This window comes from Cryptomeria japonica, chromosome 5 (assembly GCF_030272615.1).
Source record: "Cryptomeria japonica chromosome 5, Sugi_1.0, whole genome shotgun sequence".
Lineage (NCBI taxonomy): Eukaryota > Viridiplantae > Streptophyta > Pinopsida > Cupressales > Cupressaceae > Cryptomeria > Cryptomeria japonica.
The window spans coordinates 762,864,127-762,884,645 of NC_081409.1; the positions used below are offsets into that span (position 1 = coordinate 762,864,127).

Below are 20,519 nucleotides of genomic sequence, written 5' to 3' on the forward strand. Positions count from 1 at the left end.
TTTCGATTCTTTGTATACAGAAAAAGCTCATTGTCCTTTTCATAATTGTGTATCCGAGCTATTTAGTTTATGACATTTCTTACAAGCTGAACCAGACATACACGAAGTGTTTGCTCATATTACTTTGCTTCCCAAGGTAGAGCTATGTATAGGGCCATATGACCTTATATCTCAGACCTAAAATTCGTAAAAAATATAGAATACCTCCAACAGAAAGTGAGTCTGCTGATATAGATAGTTCCATTTACAGTAGGATGAGTGCTCCACTGATATGTATCCTCCTCCTCCACCACCTCCAAGGCATTTTGCGCATTCATTTCGTAAGATTCTCAGTACTTCTGACACAAGTGGATTTTTCTGTGCTCCCAGGAGATATTGTGAGGAATGCCTTGCACCTCTGGTTGGTTTTCCAATTGCAATTGTTCAAGCATTATATATAATTTTTATATTACCTTGGATGCTTGTTCAAGATAGTATTGAACATATTATATTCAGTTATGCAATGAGAGTGTCTGTTTTTTATAGGATATGAGTCAACAACCTCCAGCTCAAGAATTAGTTGCCAAAGATCTACATGGAAATTATTGGCATTTCTGGCACATCCTTCATTGTGGTGGCTTGCCACATTCTTAGCTTGTATTAAACTAGATTTCAAATTTAGGAAGAAATGTTGAATTTTTCCATCCAAAGTCTTATTCAATTTAGCTCATATTATGAAATATTGATGCATTCGTTTTCAGCCAAACATATTCTAGCCAAATATGGATGAATATGTTGGTTTGCTGAGCTAAACTGCAGGATCTTGATTTGGGTGTGGTTTGTTCTTGGTCTGGTATGTTCCACTCTATGGGTGAAGGCAACATGGTTTTGAGCCTACGTTCGAATCCTCTCTGATCTGCCCTTCTAAAAAAATTCCGACTTCTACTTTTGTCATCAAGCTTCATGAAAGAATTAATAAATGTTCCTATACCTTGCTGTACAAATGCAATTTCTTCATTAATGATACTTGCACAAATGGCATCATCAGAGTTAGGAAGCCAAGAAGAATGACATTTATATGCAATGATTTCAACATAAATGAATTTTTCTTTACTGAAACCACTAGGTTTAGACATTGCTTCTAGTATATATGGTGAAATATGGGAATTTTGCTTAGGACTTTAAATCATTTTTTATTAATATCAGAGTTTTCGAGTGTCTTAATTTAGTGAATTAAGAATATGTGAAAGAGGTCTTAATGATTAATAGTTGCTAAAGAAATTTTGGAAAGAAACAAATTTTTCATAACCAACACATTTTAAATTTTTTGGCTTGAAAAAAAAAGGTCAGCCAATTACACGCTTGCTCACAACTGGGTGGAGTGTCTTTGTTAGATCCAAAAGGCTTGTAGCAGGAAATGTGTTTATCTTTCTGAGGTTTCTAGGATTGGTCATCATTACCTGTATGGAGCTTTTATAGAATGTTATTTTAGGTGTATTCTTATAATTTATGTAGGATGTTTTCTGGCTTCAGTAGAGAAAATGGTGAACAATGTGTAGGGTTCAAGCATTCCATGCATCAGCAAAGTAAAATTCGTAGCATATCAAGTCATGGCATGCAATTTGGTGTCCTTAGTGTCCTTGCTCCTGCCATTTCAAGGAGGACTAAGTTCACTGTTCTCTACAAGCCAAGGTGAACTGTTAGGTAAAGTGTGTGAAAAATGATGAAATTTCTTACATTTATAAAGGGACAATATATTACCTGAATCTGCTTATATTGTTCATTTGGTCTAAATTCTTGTTTCATACTGTTTGATTTTTGGATTTGTACATATTATGCAAAACCAATCAGAATTCATAATTCCTTATGTTCAATATGAACAGCAATTTCTCAGTTGGCATGAGATTCAGGATGACAATTGAGAGAGAACCGGCCTCAGAGCAATGGTCTTCCTATTGAGCAGTTTTTACGTTAAAATCTAGTGTAGTTTAGGCAAGACAAGTATTGATAGATTGATTACGATGTAATACATAATTCAATAATCGTTCTTTGTTGGATTAGGATATGGTGAAACTTGAAATATGCTTAGCACAGTTTGTCTATAAAATAAATATGTGGTGTTCATAGTACTATATAGGAGATTAGTTATTCATGGAAAAATTACTTCATGCATGATGGATTGTTATTTAAAGGATAACAATTATGTATACTTCAAGGGTCGATGAGGTAGAATGTAATACAATAAAAACATTGTGGTGGTTTAGTTGTACATTTTGGAGCTGATAAAACCATGGCACAACTTAGTGAAAGATATTATTGGTCAAGATGAAGGCAGAAATCAAAAAATTTGTGCAAACATGTCAAGTTTGTGACATTGCCAAGGAGTCAAAACACAAAATTATATGAGCCATTACCCCATAGCGGAGAGACCATGGGATGATGTAAGCATGGATTTTGTGATTGGACTACTAACAACTCAGTGAGGCAAGGATTCTATTTTTGTGGTTGATAGACTCTCAAAAATCGCCCACTTTATAGCTTGCAAGAAAACCAATGATGATATGTAGTGAATTTGTTCTTTATGGAGGTTGTTAAATTGCATGGCTTACCAAAAAGCATAGTTTTAGACCGAGACAATAAGTTTGTAGGCCATTTTTTAGGACACTTTGAAAGAAATTAGGTTCTGATTTAATGTTTAGCTCAACATATCATCCCCAAATAGATGCACAAACTAAAATTGTTAATTTGACCTTAAAAAAAATTCTAAGGTGTTTGGTTGGTGACAAGCCTAGGCAATGAGATTCGACATTGCCACAAACTAAGTTTGCAATCAATGATTTAGCCAACAAGAGTATGAGTAAGAATCCATTCTAAATTATTTATTGTTACTATCTTAGGGGTATCTCAGAATTGATATATCTTTCAAACACTTAAGGATATAAGAGAAGTGTTGAAGGGGAAGAATTTGCTAAACATAAGCAAGATTTACACCAAGTAAGAGAGAAACTCAGTTGGAGCAGTTAGCAGTATACAAAGAATGTGGATTTAAAAGGAAGAGAAAATAATTTTGAAGTGGGAGATATGGTGTTGACATGTCTATGAGAGGAACGATTTCTCATTCATATCTATAACAAGCTCAAGTGGAAGAAGATTGAACCATGTAAGATCATCAAGAAGTTCTCACCAAATGCTTATACTTGGAGTTACCTACAGATTCCAACATCTCTCTATTTTTTAATGTTTCTAATTTATACAATTCTTATGACGGAGATGTTGGCAAATAAATTAATTATCCTCCAGATTTTCCTAGAAACTTCTAGCTTCGAAAAAATTCCTGCACCGAGTGACTTCTAGAGACTTTAGTCCATGTGATTCTTGTGTTGCACTATTTCAACTACCCATCATTAATTTTGTTACTAACTCTTATCCAGAGTCTTCTATGTATCTTCTTATAAATTCAATTGTAAGGGCCTGTGTTTAGTAGAGCCCATTTATGGGTTTCTCCTGTCTCTTCTCCTCTCTATTTTTGTTTTTATTATGGTATCAAAGCCGATGGTACATGATCAGAAGATCTTGAAGAGCAGAAAGATTTAGAGCTAAAGGATTCAAAGTGATCTAAATCTTATGTTGTCAAAGAGGAGCATGCCGCTATGAGAAAATAAGTTTAAGCATAGGTTAGAGTGTCTACTGCTGAAGTGGTCATAAAGAGTGTTGTTACGAAAGAATAAGAAGGCCCGATGCAAAAAGAAGAAAAGTTCATTCACTATCGTAGCTGGTAAAACTACTTCTTGTGTTTTCTTGTGGAGTGTTAGCTGTCCAGCTGCAATGAAAGGAGTTGATTGTGTGAGAGGCATGACAACTGTGGGAGGCAAAAGGAGCAGAAAGGAAACTTTGCAGAAGTCTGCAGAAGTTGCTGCTTGCAAGGAGAAGAACCTGTGGTAGAGGGAAACCAAAGAATCTCTATAGAGGAGATGTCACTGCATTCAAAATAAAATCCAGTTGTATGAGGCTTATGGAGAAGAGAGAAGGCCCGAGAAAAGGATAAGGAAGAGATCGTTGAATCCTTGTTGTGTGAGGAAGCTGTAGTATTAGAGATTGCTGCAACCATCGGTGGAAGTTGTGTGCAAAGTGAAAGCCAATCATTGGAGAAGTGAGACAAGTGTGGCAAGTATGTGAAAGTCATCCATGGAGCTTGAAGGTGTGATGATTTGTGCATCATTAAAGCATTGTTGTGACCCCCCATACTAGTATTGTTTGTGAATGGGCATAGTTGATGAGTTTGTTTCTTTTTGGAAACATATTTGAAGGCAAAACAAAAGTGTATTCTATCTAAGTTTGTGTAAGGGGTGCATGATCGGTGGTACCCGACACTCGAAAAGTGTCTGGTTTAATATATTGATGAACCATGTATCTGAAAAGCATTCCTATAGAACTGGCGAGCACACTGACTAGTTACCTATGTGTCTCAGTAGATGGTTTTCTTTTTATATGGACTCAATAATTTTAAGAAAATATTCTGATGAAAGTTTCCCCATCGCGATGGTCATTGGAACCATGTTAGTGCTGAGTCTCTTGTGATGGTCTGTGGTAAGCCAAAACCACTTGTTTGGGTGAAAAAGCCCAAAGTAATGTGAAATTCAAAGTGATTGTAGTAGTTGGGAAAAACAGTTAAAAACCCTAAAGTTATTGTAAAAGAAAAGTTTGTAGCGAACCGGTTAAGAGTAAACTCTGAAAACCCAAAGTGATTAAGGGAAGCAAATTTTTTTTGTAAATGGGTACCTAAAAAGGCTTGAGACCAAGGACCCATCCGAATTTGATTATGGGGGGATATCAAAAACAATTAGATAATTAATTTATGGGGGGATGTTGGCAGATAAATCAATTATCCTCCAGATTTTCCTAGAAACTTCTGGCTTTCAGAAATTTCCTGCACCGAGTGACTTCTAGAGACTTCAGTCCACGTGATTCTTGTTGATTGTAACTAGGTAGAATGTGGATTCCAATTGCCTTAAGGCAACATTGGAATCTGCCAAGGGCTGGGCCCTTCTCCTCTCACATGCTACTCTTAGGGTTGGGCCCTTCTCATCCCACATGCCACTCTTAGGGTTGGGCCGTATACATCACGCTACTCCTTAATACCACACTACGTGCAAGATAACATGCTTACATGAATAGCGTCGACCCTATCTAATAAAGGATTTCGGTTAAAGTGATGCAAATAAATTAAAGGTTATGAATTCATCATAAGCTGACTTGATTAGGAGTGGTTGCTCTCCTATAAATAAGACATATACCTCTCACAATATAAATAATGCAATTCAAGTAAATGCGAAATATATCCTTCTTGGGTAGCGAACTCCTTTGCAAGTAGCAGATCACAATGAACTCCATGTATGTACAGATCTAATTGGTGATCACAACGAACTCCATGTATGTGTTGATCTAATTGGTGATCAGAGCGAACTCCATGTATGTGTAGATCTAATTGGTGATCACAGTGAACTCCATGTATGTGCTGATCTAATTGGTGATCACAGCGAACTCCATGTTGTGCAGATCTAATTGGTGATCACAGTGAACTCCATGTATGTGCTGATCTAATTGGTGATCACAGTGAACTCCATGTATGTGCAGCAGATGTAATTGGTGATCACAAGTTATCATCAAAGATGGGGATCTCCATTGAAGGCTCAAGCAAAGGACTGTGAACTAATTGAAAGGTGCATGCACATCAAGACAAGTTAGAAGGACTGTAAATCATGATCACTATCAACAAACTAGCTATGTAGTCTTCTATATCATCTTCCTTGTGACTGCAACTTCTATACTCCAGATAAGTATGTAATTGTCAATTGAATCTAAAACCATAATCAGATCTGAGGATCTTTTCTAGTTGGGTTTTTCTTCCTAGGAGGTTTTCCCAAGGTAACTTTGTCTTGTCTCTTTCACATTCATTTCTTACTATGCTTAAATCTGAAAACCAATAAATCTAATTAACCTAGTTAGAAACAAATTCTGATTTTTTGAGTTTCATCTAATCTGAAAGTACTAAAATTAACATGGTATCAGAGCTATAGGCTAGATCAACTTTCAATTTTCAGAATTAGTGCTCCTTTATTTCTAGATTGTTTTCTCATTCACAAGTCAGGTTAATGGGGCTGGAAGTTGAAGATAGGCTTGATGGAAATATCAGAGATAGGTTCGTACTAACCAGCAATCAAATTTAATCATGTAATTTCAGTCTCTTGTCCTTTCCTTCTTTGATGACATGCTTGTAAATATAAGGATCTCTCAATAAGATGAATTTGATAACAATGAAAACATTAAATGTTAAATGAACAAATCTTCTATTTTAGTCCTTGTTAAACCGAATATTATAAGAGGATGCTTGGTTAATTAATATTGTTGTTAAGGCCTTATTATTTTTGGTTACAACTTTATGTAGTGGTTAAGATCTGATTTAAATAAGAGTTGCAAATTTGATTGTGAAAGGGTGTGTCTCTTGCCAAAGAACATACATGATGAGGAGGTGTGACCTCTCCCTCATATTGAGAGACATAAAGGAAAGAAATCAAACCATTCAATGATATCACCTTGGATCGGATCGGATCATAACTATTTTTAAGTTACAGGTAGTAACATCTTTGTTCTAGGTGGTATGCATGGGGATGTGCTTAGTGCATGCTTAATATATGATACCTAATAATGATCTTATGCAGAATTTAATAATAATATTAATATGGACTCCAATATGTATGACAGTTATACTTGATTTCATTCATAATACATGACAAGTTACTATACTTATAGCCTAATACTTGTTACTACTGTCAGTATTTAAGAAAGTTGAGAATGGAGTTGTTTCCAAAGAGGGGCAGTCTAAATCCAATCAATAGGATGATTCCCAAGATAGGGTAAGGATCAGCATTCCGTAAACTTTGAGGGTATGGTCCCAAGATAGGGTAAGGGCTTGGAACTATAAACCTTGAGGGAGCCTATTGTATCTTGATCTCTGAGTGCTTTGGTAACATAGCCATCCCCTTCTTCCTTAGAACTGAAGTAGTAATGTAGGTTGACTCTTGCATTAAGAATTATGGAAGATAAAATTAATTATCTAGTATGATACAATTAGTTCTCTAGTATGGTAAATGAACAATTTACTTATCAATAATTGATAAATTAATTGAAGTCATAAGTATTTTGAAATAGATTAAATTATGGTTAAAACAGACCTAAACCTAGTAGGGGAAATTTTGTGTACGTGCCTGTCTGTGACCTGATCAATTAAATACTAAAATTAAATATGGAAGTATGCCCACATTAAATATCTAGTGCTTAATTGTTCCAATGAGTGAGATCAAAACAAAGAAGAAAAGTTTAACTTCATATATTTGTGTGTGCCTTTATCTATGTGCGTAAGGGAAAATAAGCTAGTTACATAAGTATCGCTGCTAATTGAGTAAATGAAGTATTCATTAATGCCATAAATAAGTGAGTTAGGAATTTATTGTTCAATGCTTGTAGTTGCTATTGGATATCTAGAGGTTGATCTGAAATCCTTTATCAGAATTATTTTATTATATACTATAGCTTACTAATTGCTATTGATTCATGGAAGTATAGGCTCTCACTATCATTGCTTGGTTAGTATCTTCATTGGTAAGTATACTTCTTGTAAACATTCTATTATTACTTCCTCACCTATGATCTGATTGAGCTTTTGACTATCAATTGAATGATTCTATAATAGTTACATAAAACTGACTTTTTAGTTGAGTATTTACTATCATGAAGTGTGAAGTATAGTGATGTACAAGTTTTCAAGGTTATGTGTTAAAGGCTGGCTCTTTTAATTTGTGTCATATAAGTATTGTCTCAGCATTCTATGGATCATTGGTTATACTACTCATGAATGTTGTGATCCTCACCCAAGGTCATGTTTATATAATCTCATATAATAGGTGATGTATGTCGAGGAGCAAGGCCTTACTGACATCAGAAATCCATAAGATTGGATTGATGTGACTTCGGAGGGAGCTTTGAAGTAAGGCATAAGGATCTTCTCACTCAATTAGAAGAAGTTTGAGGATATGTCCTAATCATAATTGCACCATGGGTCCAATTCATAAAAGGTGAAGTTGGCATTTCTCATCCTTGTTTATGAATAATTATGATCTATGATGCTTGGCTATTAGTCTGATATTGAGGATTAAGAGGGAGCCCTATGACCTTCAATAAAACTCTTGGTATGAAAGAGCATTTGATAAGCCTAGGGTTTTTGTATAGATTCTAACCTATTCCTTAAAGTATTTGAAATGTTAATTCTAATGATCAAACTCTGACATAAAGATAGTCTCATGATTTAATATAAGAAAGAATTAGCTCAGAATTGAGATGGAAGATCTAAACCTAAAATACATTACTTCTAGGTTAGAAGTGTGGGAAGGATCTAATGAAATTGTTCTAAGTCAAGTTTTCTATTGTTGTGGTAGAATTATGGATTATAAACTTATATGGAAACTAACTTGAAGAAGTTGAGTATCTCTGCAGCCAACTATGATCTTGCAGATTCATCTAAATAGAGGCAGGTTGATTAGCGAGTGCTTTAGCTAAGCATATTGTTGCAAGCAACCATATTTTGATGTTTGCAAGACACAATTGATTATGGGCTGAAGCTGCTTAGGTTTAGATTGGTCAAGAAGTGTTACGGACAAGGAAAACACTTTGAGCATTCACCCGCTATGATCTCTTGGACCTACAGCGATAGTCCTTAGTTGCATTAAGTATTACTGTAGCTAAATACATTGTTGCAAGTGTTTCATCCAGAGAAGTAGTGTGGTTTCTCCAAATTCTTGTTATGCTGTTTTGATTTATTATCAGAATTGTATAGTGATACCTGACAATTCAATGTTTTATGGCAAGACAATCTTGTGTTGCAGATGTTCTCACCAAGTCTCTTGAAGCCTGAGATAGACTTGGAGCTATGGAGAACACTGCCTTGGCTGAGAGGGAGTCTCAACCTCTGTGATACATTGTGTTGTATCAACCACCCTCTGCGGGCAATGTAAGGTGGTATTGTAAACTTCTCAGGGAGAAGTGTAATTAGTAACCATCCTCTGTAGGCAATGTATGATGGTATTGTAAATGTTAAACCATCCTCTGCAGGCAATGTAAGATGGTATTGTAATCTTCTCAGGAAGAAGTGTAATTGGTAACCATCCTCTGTGGGCAATGTAAGATGGTATTGTAATCTTCTTAGGGAGAAGTATAATTGTTAACCATCCTCTATGGGCAATGTAAGGTGGATCTAGTCTATGCTTATGTGTGAGCTGGAAGATTATGTTATGTAGTTCCATTCTATGCTTGTGTGCAAGATGGAAGACTAAAATATTTCAATTATGTTTATTCCATTCTTTGCTTGTGTGCAAGATGGAGAACTATGTTTTCATTCCATGCTTATGGAGAGCAATGATTATGTATCTCCACTCTATGCTTGGGTGCAAGATGGAAGATTATGATGTTACATTCTTCTTTGGGAGAAGACTGAGGTAAAGACAATGTATGTTGGATATACACGATTGATGGCATGGAAAGACTCCATGATGTGCATGAATAATTGTGCATGTGTGCATCCACTCTCCATGGGTAGTACAAGATGGATACTATGGGCTACTATTGCGGCTACTTGTTGTGATCCTCTCTTAGGAATATTTGAAGTTGACAGCTAAGTTCAAATTACAATTTAAACATTGTATGTATTACTTAGGGCTGTGCCCTAATCTTGTAACCAGGTTGTAAGATTATCTTTCTCCCTAGTTAAGAGGGAGTGTTGATTGTAACTAGGTAGAATGCGGATTCCAATTGCCTTAAGGCAACATTGGAATCCACCAAGGGTTGGGCCCTTCTCCTCTCACACGCTACTCTTAGGGTTTAGCCCTTCTCATCCCACACGCCACTCTTAGGGCTGGGCCCTATACATCACGCTACTCCTCAATACCATGCTACGTGCAAGATAACATGCTTACATGAATATGGCCAACCCTATCTAAGAAAGGGTTTCAGTTAAAGTGATGCAAATAAATTAAAGGTTATGAATTCATCATAAGCTGACTTGATTAGGAGTGGTTGCTCTCCTATAAATAAGACATATACCTCTCACAACATAATTAATGCAGTTCAAGTAAATGCGAAATATATCCTTCTTGGGTAGCGAACTCCTTTGCAAGCAGCAGATCACATTGAACTCCATGTATGTGCAGATCTAATTGGAGATCACAACGAACTCCATGTATGTGCTGATCTAATTGGTGAGCAGAGCGAACTCCATGTATGTGTAGATCTAATTGGTGATCACAGCGAACTCCATGTATGTGCTGATCTAATTGGTGATCACATCGAACTCCATGTTGTGCAGATCTATTTGGTGATCACAAGTTATCATCAAAGATAGGGATCTCCATTGAAGGCTCAAGCAAAGGACTGTGAACTAGTTCAAAGGTGCATGCATAGCAAGACAAGTTAGAAGAACTGTAAATCATGATCACTATCAACAAACTAGCTGTGTAGTCTTCTATATCATCTTCCTTGTGACTGCAACTTCTATACTCCAGATAAGTGTGTAATTGTCAATTGAATCTAAAACCATAATCAGATCTGAGGATCTTTTCTAGCTGGGTTTTTCTTCCTAGGTGGTTTTCCCAGGGTAACTTTGTCTTGTCTCTTTTGCATTCATTTCTTACCATGCTTAAATCTGAAAACCAATAAATCTAATTAACCTAGTTAGAAAAAAATTCTGATTTTCTGAGTTTCATCTAATCTGAAAGTACTAAAATTAACAATTCTTGTGTTGCACTGTTTCAACTGCCCATCATTAATTTTGTTACTAACTCTTATCCAGAGTCTTCTATGTATCTTCTTATAAATTCAATTGTAAGGGCCTGTGTTTAGTAGAGCCCATTTATGGGTTTCTCCTGGGTTTCGCCTGTCTCTTCTCCTCTGTATTTCTGTTTTTATCAGGAGATACATCATAGCAAGTATTCAGAGAAATACCAAATTACTTACGGTCATTATAATCTTTGGTTGGAAAATTGGAAAATTAGGAAGAATACCAGCAATCGTGGGCTACTATCAGTTCCACCTGCTAATACGTCTAAAACTAATCCACAAAAGTCAGCTATCTAAATTACTTTAAAACTCTCAAAACCACCAAAATTTATATATGGCATACAAAATCACATTCTTATAGTCATCCAAATTCTCTGCCAGTCTTGACAATATACTGTACAAAAATTCCTATTCGCAGTCCAGTGACAGGAACTAACTCATATTAGAATTGACTCATTATGTGTCTCGAGCATCAGTGGCTGCAAGAGTAAAGATATCGCTAGTGATCGGTTCTTCTACAAACTTTCTCCTGATCTCCGAACTCCTGGGGATCATTTTATCAACCTCGTCTCGGGTACATATAAAAATCTTACGTAAAACACTGCAAAACTCCCTGTTTTCAAAAAATACAATTCATAGAAAATAATTACAAGATAGCCAGGTTATAACAGAATCACCCAGTGAGAAGCAACCTATTCTTTTTGGATAGAATATTGGACATTGATACTTACTGCCATGGATCATCTGCTAGAAGCATCATATGTCCCTCATCATCTGTGTAGACAATTTGCCGGCCTTTGCTTGGATTGTCCAGTTGTCCTCCAAAATTGAACATCACGTCAAGCTCATGAGTGATCTCTCTGTATCCTTCAAATTTTGTAGATCCAGAGCTCGCCCAAGAGCATTACCCTGCTTATGTACCTAAATTGAAATGAAAAATACGGTTCTGAACTGTCAGAATCTTTCAAACAATATATAAAATTTACAAAATTTTAATTTCTGTCCTACAGAAATGTAAAATGATTAATACCTTAGCACAGCTCCTTCTCTGAGCTCTGCACTGTATTTCTTGTAATGGTCTCCAAGATGATGTTTCTTGCACATAGCTCATCGCAGATGTATCAGACTTGATCAATCTTGTTTGCACCAACTGTCGGTCAACCTATGGGAATAGTGAAAGAAATTCTTCTGGGGTATGAACAGAAACATGTAGGTCTTCCTCGCTGACAAACTCTATTTTTTAATGGATTTGGCTCACTGCTTGAGAAAAAGTCAATCAAATGACGACCACATAATTTGCAATTATTGTCCGCAGGGCGTGAAATGACATCAACTCCCTTATCTTTAGAAGAGTGAGGAAAAAGCAGGCTAAAGCTCTGTTGTTCCCTGTTTATTAGCTGGCATGTTTCTCATTAAATTTCTGTCCACACCACCATGTCTCCCCGAAACTTCTAAATGGCACGGCATAACATGCATTTTCCATCCCGATGTTTCAATTCCCATGTTTGGGAAATGTCTGTACCCATTGAAGCCATTCCACTTCATATGTCCACTGGTTTTGGGAGATGGTGCCATTGATGTCAGATATTGTTTCTGATTAGACTCATTCATTTCCTGAAATAATTTTTGGGAAAGCTTCATTTGTTGTGGATCTTCCACAATATGATTAGTATATGATCCACACAGTTCTAGCAATTCACTAATGCCCTGAGAACTGGGAAACGAGTTTTTATATGCTGAGTCATGCCTTTGCAGTGGGATCCAATATACAGAGACCAATCTTCCTTGAGAGAATACACCTTTTGTTTTGACATCGTCTAGCTTTGGCCCCCATACAACTGTCCTTGGAACACTGTAAACGTTATTTTCACCCAAAGATACTCCCAAGGTCATAACTTCTTGACCTTGTGAGACCATTGTATTAAATCTTTGCAACTGTGTAAAATCAACTGATGTCTTATCTGAGACGAAAATCAGACAAAGAAGAACTTTTGAGAAAAAAAAGAAACAATGTCACTTTAATAATGACTATTTGGTTATGTGTAATTACTGATGTCTTATCTGAGACGAAAATCAGACAAAAGAAGAACTTTTGAGAAAAAAAAGAAACAATGTCACTTCAATAATGACTATTTGGTTATGTGTGATTAAGAACATAATCCTTACCGAGAACTGACAAATTTTGTGCTGAAGGCAGTATGTTTGGTCGGATCTCTTGATTTTGGCTATCGGCAAAGGATTAATTTCTAATGGGGTCAAGGCAGGTTCTATTTTCCATGGTGAGACCATCTCTGGTCGTGGAATAGCTGATATTGCATCCCATTGTACCTGAAGTTCACAAAATTAGAAAAGCGATTATAAGCAAGAAGATGCACTGTCCTGTATTGACTATATAATGATGATAATTAAAACTAAAGAAATTTTTTCTTCTATTCCATACCTTGAGGCATCTCCACTTTGAACCCGACCACCTCAGGGGATTAGAATCACCTATTTCAATGATAGTACCAGTATATCTGTCGAACAGAAACACATATCAGGCATAACACACAGTAACAACTACATTATCTTTGAAAAGAAATTCCTGTTACTATGCAATTACATTTATTTTCTATCTATAGCCATCAAACAATTGCTAGTTACTGATCTCCTATACAGTACAATGAACATCACATATCTATTTTATAAACTTACAGCGCTAGGCATATTTCAAAATTCACTATATCCTAATCCAACATAGAATGGTTATTGCATGCTTTTCTATCTATTAAATCATAATCCATCTATCAATACTGGTCTAGCCTAAACTACACCACATTTAAAGAATAAAGCGCTCAATAAGAAGAGCAAGCCTAAACTACACCACATTTAAAGAATAAAGCGCTCAATAAGAAGACCATTGCTCTAGGGCAGCTTCTCTCTCAAATCTCATCCTGAATCTCATGCCAACTGAGAAATTAATGTTCATGGCTTCCATGTATTGGTCATAAGGAATTATGAATTCTGACAGGCTGGTTATACATGATATGTACAGATCCACACATCAGAAAGGATGAAAGAAAAATTTAGACCGGGCAAATAATATAAGCAGATTCAAGTAACATAATCAATGTAATCTAGGAAATATTGGAAGCTCTTCGGAAAAAGAGGAGTGCAGCTGTCCACAATATTTTAAGGGTCAGTCTTAAACCATACACATTAAGCAACATATTAAGCTTAGAGAATGTTAGTCAACTCTGAGTGTTTAATGCTTTTAAGCCTAGAAATGGATTCTTAGTGTGATCACACACATTAAGCAACATGTTAAGCCTAGAAAATGTCAGTCAATACTGAGTGTTTAACAGTTTTAAGCCTAGAAATGTAAGTTTAATGTGTGATTTAAGTCTAAAAAATGCTCATAAAATGAAAATAAAAGACAAAATTGCTGCCTATTTCTCTATTTGGTGATAGTGCAACGTACAACTGCTTTGGGAACCCCATAAACTGATAAAATTTTGTTTAAAAAACCATGCAACTATCACATAACCTAAAGGACAGGCTTGCTGGTGCCTAGTACTTATTGCAACCCTGTGTATTTCATATGAATAGTACTAAAAAAAACTATCACAGCATATTTCATATGAATAGTACTAAAAAAACAATCACAGTGTAATTTCATGAAGTGTGAAAATCTATTGACATTAAAAGTTATCCGGGTGTTTCTTTCACATCCCTTTTTAGAAAAACCTATTTAAGTAAAATAATTTGAGTGGTAAGAGTCTAGTAGGAAATACCACCAGTTTTCACCTTTGCTTGTAGTAGACACTAAACTTAGTCGTCCTTGAAATGGCATGTTACGCAGCAGCAAGGACCCTTTTTAGAAAAATCTATTTCAGCAGAATAATTTGAGTGGTAAGAGCCTAGTAGGAAATATCACCAGTTTTCACCTTGGCTTGTAGTAGACACTAAACTTAGTCGTCCTTGAAACGGCATGTTAGGCAGCAGCAAGGACAGCAAGGACAGCAATCTGCATTCTGTGACTGGATATAACTGAGGACGGAATGTTACTTTGCTGATGCATGGCACGCCTACCCCTACACATAGTTAAGCCAAAAACATACTATATAAATGATAAAATATACATAAAATATAACATTTAAAAAAGTTATATATAGGTGACAATGGCCAAGCCTAGAAATCTCAGAAAGATGAATGCATCTCCTGCTACAAGCCTTTTGGAGTTAACAAAGACTCTCCACCCAGCTGTCAGAAAATGCCTCCTTTTCTGACCTATGTTTACAATCAAACAAAATTAAAATGTGTTAGTAATTAAAAACAAATTTCTTTCAAAAAAAACTCATTCCCAACGATTGATCATATTAAAGCCTCTTTCACATATTCTTAATTCACTAAATTAAGACAATCAAAATCTCAATGATATTAATGAGAAATGATTTACAGTGTAAAGCAGCACTCCCATATTTCACCATATAAACTAGAAGCAATGTCTGAACTAGCTGGTTTCAATAGACAAAAAAAAATATCTTTGTTTAAAATAATTGCATATAAATGTCATCCACTAGAAAAGAAATAGACTGTTAATGTTTCCCAAGCATTAGGAAAAACACTTTCAGAAATTAGTCTAACAACAGTTTGCCTTATAACAAGCACCTCAATCACAATCATCCACACAAATATGCCTCTTATAGTTATATCTATATTTTTTTTCCCTATAAACATTAAGTTACAGGGCAACAAAGACTAAGTTACAGGTTCAGGTGTGAGTTCAAGTTTGCCAGTATGGCCCAAACGAAACAAAGATTTGGTTAACTTGAAAATTCAATAATATTGAAATTTAAATAACTTTTAAATACTAAAAATTAAACAAGTTGAATTTGTTGAATAATTCTTATATTAAAATTATATTAAAAAAAATTATAATTTTAAAAGTATTAAGAAATAGAATGATTTAGAAAAAAATGATCATTTTTGAATGATGCAAAACAATTTATTAGTTAAACTTCAGAATATTAATAGAGTTTAAAATATTAAAATATTTAAAATTAAATATGATTAGATCTAATTTAAATAAAATTAATCTAAATTAAGGAAATTATATTTTTAGTAGATATTCTTTATTTAAAAGTCAAAATCTAAAACCTCCTGAAGCTATACAATTATAATATTTTACAAGTTAAAACCTAAATTATATTTTTAGTCGTAAAACCCCCAGTTTCCTGCAGCAGTACAAATCTCTGTACAGAGGGATAGGAAGGACAGGTAGTGCCATCTGTGCAAAGAAAATGCAATTCTCTGTTTGTCTGGCTATGGTTTATCCAGCACCTCACAACGTAGAGAATGCCACATTCTTCTCGGCTTCTTATCTCTAATGACGTAATTTCTGCAACTGTCTTGAAGAAATAGCATTTGGACATTTATTTATTCTTTCATGGAACGTGATGACAAAAACAAACTCAGAGAATTTTTTTTGTAAAAGGGCAGTTCATAGAGGGTTCAAATCTAGGATTAAGGACTGGAACATACCAGACCAAGACAACACCCAAATCCAGATCCTAGGGTTTACCTAACAAAACCCAAAATATCCTATAATATGTTTGACTGAAAACAGATGCATTCATCTTTTCATAATATAGGCTTAAATTGAATAAGACTTTGGAGGGAAAAGTTCAACAATTTTTCCTAAATTTGAAATCTAGTTTAATACAACTTACCAGAGAATATGGCAGGCCACCCACCACGATAGATGTGCTGGAAACTCCAATCATTTCCATGTAGATCTTTGGCAATTAATTTTTGAAGTTGTTGACTTGTGTTCTATAAAAAAATAGACAATTTTCATTACATAAATGAATATAATACGTTCACAATCTTCAAAAAGCGTCCGTCCAGGTATTATAAAAGTAAGATATCAATGCTTGAACAATTGTGTACTTGGAAAACTAACCAGAGGTGCAAGGCATTCATAAGCCTTGCACGTGGACTTGTCTCAGAAACAGCGTCTTACAAAAGGAAAAGGAATGCACAGAAGGCCTTGGAGTGGGTGGAGGCGGAGGATCCATATCCATGGAGCAGTCATCCTGCTGTAAATGAAACAATATCAACACAGGTGTTCTATATATTATGATTGTCCAAGAATTTTGGTCTGAGATATAAGGTCATATGGACCTATACATACCAAAGAGGCCTGAGCATAAGAAGGATTGTGGAGCATACCTTTGCCTTAGGAACCAAACTCATATGAGCAAACACTTCATCGGTGTCTTGTTCAACCTGTAAGGAATGTCATAAGCTAAATAGCTATGATAACGATTAGGAAATGGACCATGAGCTTCTTCTACATACAAAGAATGGGAAGCTAAGTTTTATAATCCTGAACCATGCAAAATGGAGTCAATCAACCACAAGCACAAAAGAATGGATATTAATTTACCTGCAGCAACACATTCCTCACCCGGGAAAGAATTTTGGATGGCAGGTCATACAAAGGCGCCTGTTGTTCAGCGTCCTGGTTATTGATGCTTCAACCTGCAAGACAACACCGAATTTGAAGGGCAGGTCATAAAAAGGCACCTGTTGTTCAGCTTCCTGGTTACTGATGTCTAGGTATTTGGTTATTGATGCTTCAACCTGCAAGACAACACCGAATTTGTACAAACATTCATTTCAATCGATGTCTAGGTAAAGAGGCATTGTCTAAAAAATAAATATCAAGAGGTATATTACTAATTTAAACGAAGGCCGAGCACACAGTGATGATGATTTGGTGGTCTTTGTAATTTAATAGTCAGTTTGTCAAGATTCAAACAGAATCTGAATTGTCTCATGTGATTTGACATAAGGTAAAAGTATGACTGATTTGAACAAACAAAACACATTCTTCACTGGCATTATGTTGTATCATCTAAACATGAGGCAAAACGTACTAGGAACAATATAAACATCGCATGCAAAGCCACTAAAGAGAGCCACACATAAAATTATGAAGATTTCCGGCTCATAAGTAATACCCAATAGCTGTAAGAAGTTCTAGTGGGATGTGCATGATAGTTCAGTGAGAGTTTCAATTCATGGGATCATGCTTACATTCACATTGAAGTCAGAAGTTATATATGCCACTCCTAGGATGAAAAGCCAAATAGTCATAAAATAAAATATACATACCTTCTCTATATCACCCTGGGGAAGTAAAACACCCGCTATCCAATCCTTGGCATGGTAACACGGGCCAGCACAGGCATACCAGAGCTCTTCTTTATAGAGAGGATCAGTGACACGTGTAACAAAAGTGAAGGAACAAACAATACAAACATTATCAGAAGATTAAAAGATGGTTCTAAATGCATTGTGCAGAAACTCCATTATAGCACCCGCTCAACCTAACATTCTAAATGTGGTTATAACAAGAATGAAGATCCTAACACACAAAAAAACCACACAATGGAGAATACCACTCACCTGTGCAACAAAATGAATCAGATGGAGTCCTAGGGCCAGCAGCCATGTCTCCCAAAACAAGCTTAGAACATATTTACTGTCTATTATTGTCGGTATTATTAGTCAGAGCAGGAGTTTTTCATTTAAGGAAACAACTTAGTAGTTGCACACTCTAATTTAATGTTTCTCAAAATCTTATATGGAAATTTCAAATCTCTAGATACTTGTGTACCAAATCAAATATTTTGTTACTTCTTGAATCTAATAAATACATTTCATTCAAAAATGAAGATAAAAAAATAAAATTGAATGTGCTACACTCGCGGGGACTATTTTTTAATTATTTTTCATGCATAATATTCTTTTTTAAATGGAACGTTGTCCACAAATTCATTTTAAGCTAAATTTAAATTAAACCAATTAATGCATGTCTACTGCTTCGCAGCCCCCTTGTTTTGACCCACAATTCTCAAAGAGACATGTTCAAACAAATAAACAATAAACAATAACTAATTGTTTATTTTTTTCAGAATTCTCGATTATTTCTTCTTTCCTCTTTTCCCGCCTTTGCCTCAAAATAGGGATTATTATGTGAGGGATGTGTGCTTCTCCATATAAGTTGATTGCATAATCTTTTTGACTCCCCTCTTCCAATGTTAATAGTTTAATCTTCTAATTCTTCACCATTTGAATTTCTCATAATAAAATTTTTTCCATATGGTATGAGAAACTTTTAAGTAGATCATTAAAAATTATAAAGATATGTGTTTGTTCATTTTATCCATATGGTATGAGAAACTTTTAAGTATATCATTAAAAATTATAAAGATATGTGTTTGTCTTTTGATCTTTTTCATTGTATAGATTAATAAAAGAAGATGGAAACATTTATAGATATAGAAATCTAGTGAATTGAAAGAAAGTATTTAAGTGTTGTGTACTAAATCATATGATTTGTTACTTTTTAGATCTAATAACAATATTTCATTCAAAAAAGATGGGTAAAATAAAAGTGAACTTGCCACACTCATGCTAACTATTTTTAACTGTTTTTCATGCATAAACTCTTTTTTTTACTAAAAGTTGGTCCAAAAATTCATTTATCCTAAATTTAAATTAAGTGAATTAATGCATGTCTATTTCTTGGCAGCCCCTTGGTTTTGACCCTATTTCCAAGGAGACACCACCTCTTTTCTTACCTTCCCCTCAAGGGATTATTAGGTGAAGGATGTGTGCTTTTCCATAAAAGTTGATTGCATAAGCTTCTTGACTCCACTCCCAATGTTAATAGTTTAAAATCTTCTTATTCTTCAATATTTGAATTTATCAAGAGAATTTTTTTCTAAGTTGTTTGAAGATTAAAAAAGGTTAATTTTTTTTCTTAAATTCTATAAATTTTAAATATATCATTAAAAAATTATCAGCATTTGTGTTAATCTTTTGATTTTTTCCCATTCCAAGGTTAGTGCAAGATGATGGAAGCATTTAGGGATGAAGAAAATCTTGAAGTGAAAGTATTTAAGTTTTGGTACAAAAGTTACAATTGTGGTTGGTATGGTGGTAGTGTATGATATAAAGTTTGAGCATTCATGAAGGTCTTATACTCAATGCATAACAATATAGATTTTGTAGTGACACACAACATCTATATGCTGAATGTGTACATACTTTGGATGAAGGGGTTTAAGAATGACTTGAGTCACACTATTTTAACATTGGATAATCCATGTAATAATTGCATGCAAATGATATGTAACAATTAGACAATCCAATAGCCTTAAGTTGAAATATTTTTTTGGATTGGTGGAACATTTGGTGCCTTTAATGAAAGGGATTTGGTTAATTAAAATGTAAAAGTGGATTGCATTAATGAGAAATGATGAAATTTTGGCCAATTAAATATTATAATAATGAGTATAAATAGAAATATGCACACAATGAGGGATTTACAACAATGGGGTAAATAGGGGGATCTCTAACCATTGAAAATTGTCCACAACTGCAAGCAACATTTTTAATAATTATTCTTCTAAGTTAATTTTTAATAATTATTCTTCTAAGTTAATTAAATAACTTTAATATTTAACTAATTCAATATTATTCCTCTAAATCATTTTTAAAAATCATTTTTCCCTCCTTCATCACAAATTAAATGATTTTTAATTATTTATTTTTTTCAAATTCTTGTAACATTAATTAAATGGATTATTTAATTAATTCTT

The 20,519-nt window shown here is 34.7% G+C and overlaps 1 pseudogene; it reads right to left on the bottom strand.

The window, feature by feature from the left end:
* Positions 1-11,319: 11,319 nt before the first annotated feature.
* Positions 11,320-18,364, bottom strand: LOC131036535 (auxin response factor 2-like; annotated as a pseudogene).
* Between the last annotated feature and the right edge of the window lie 2,155 nt (positions 18,365-20,519).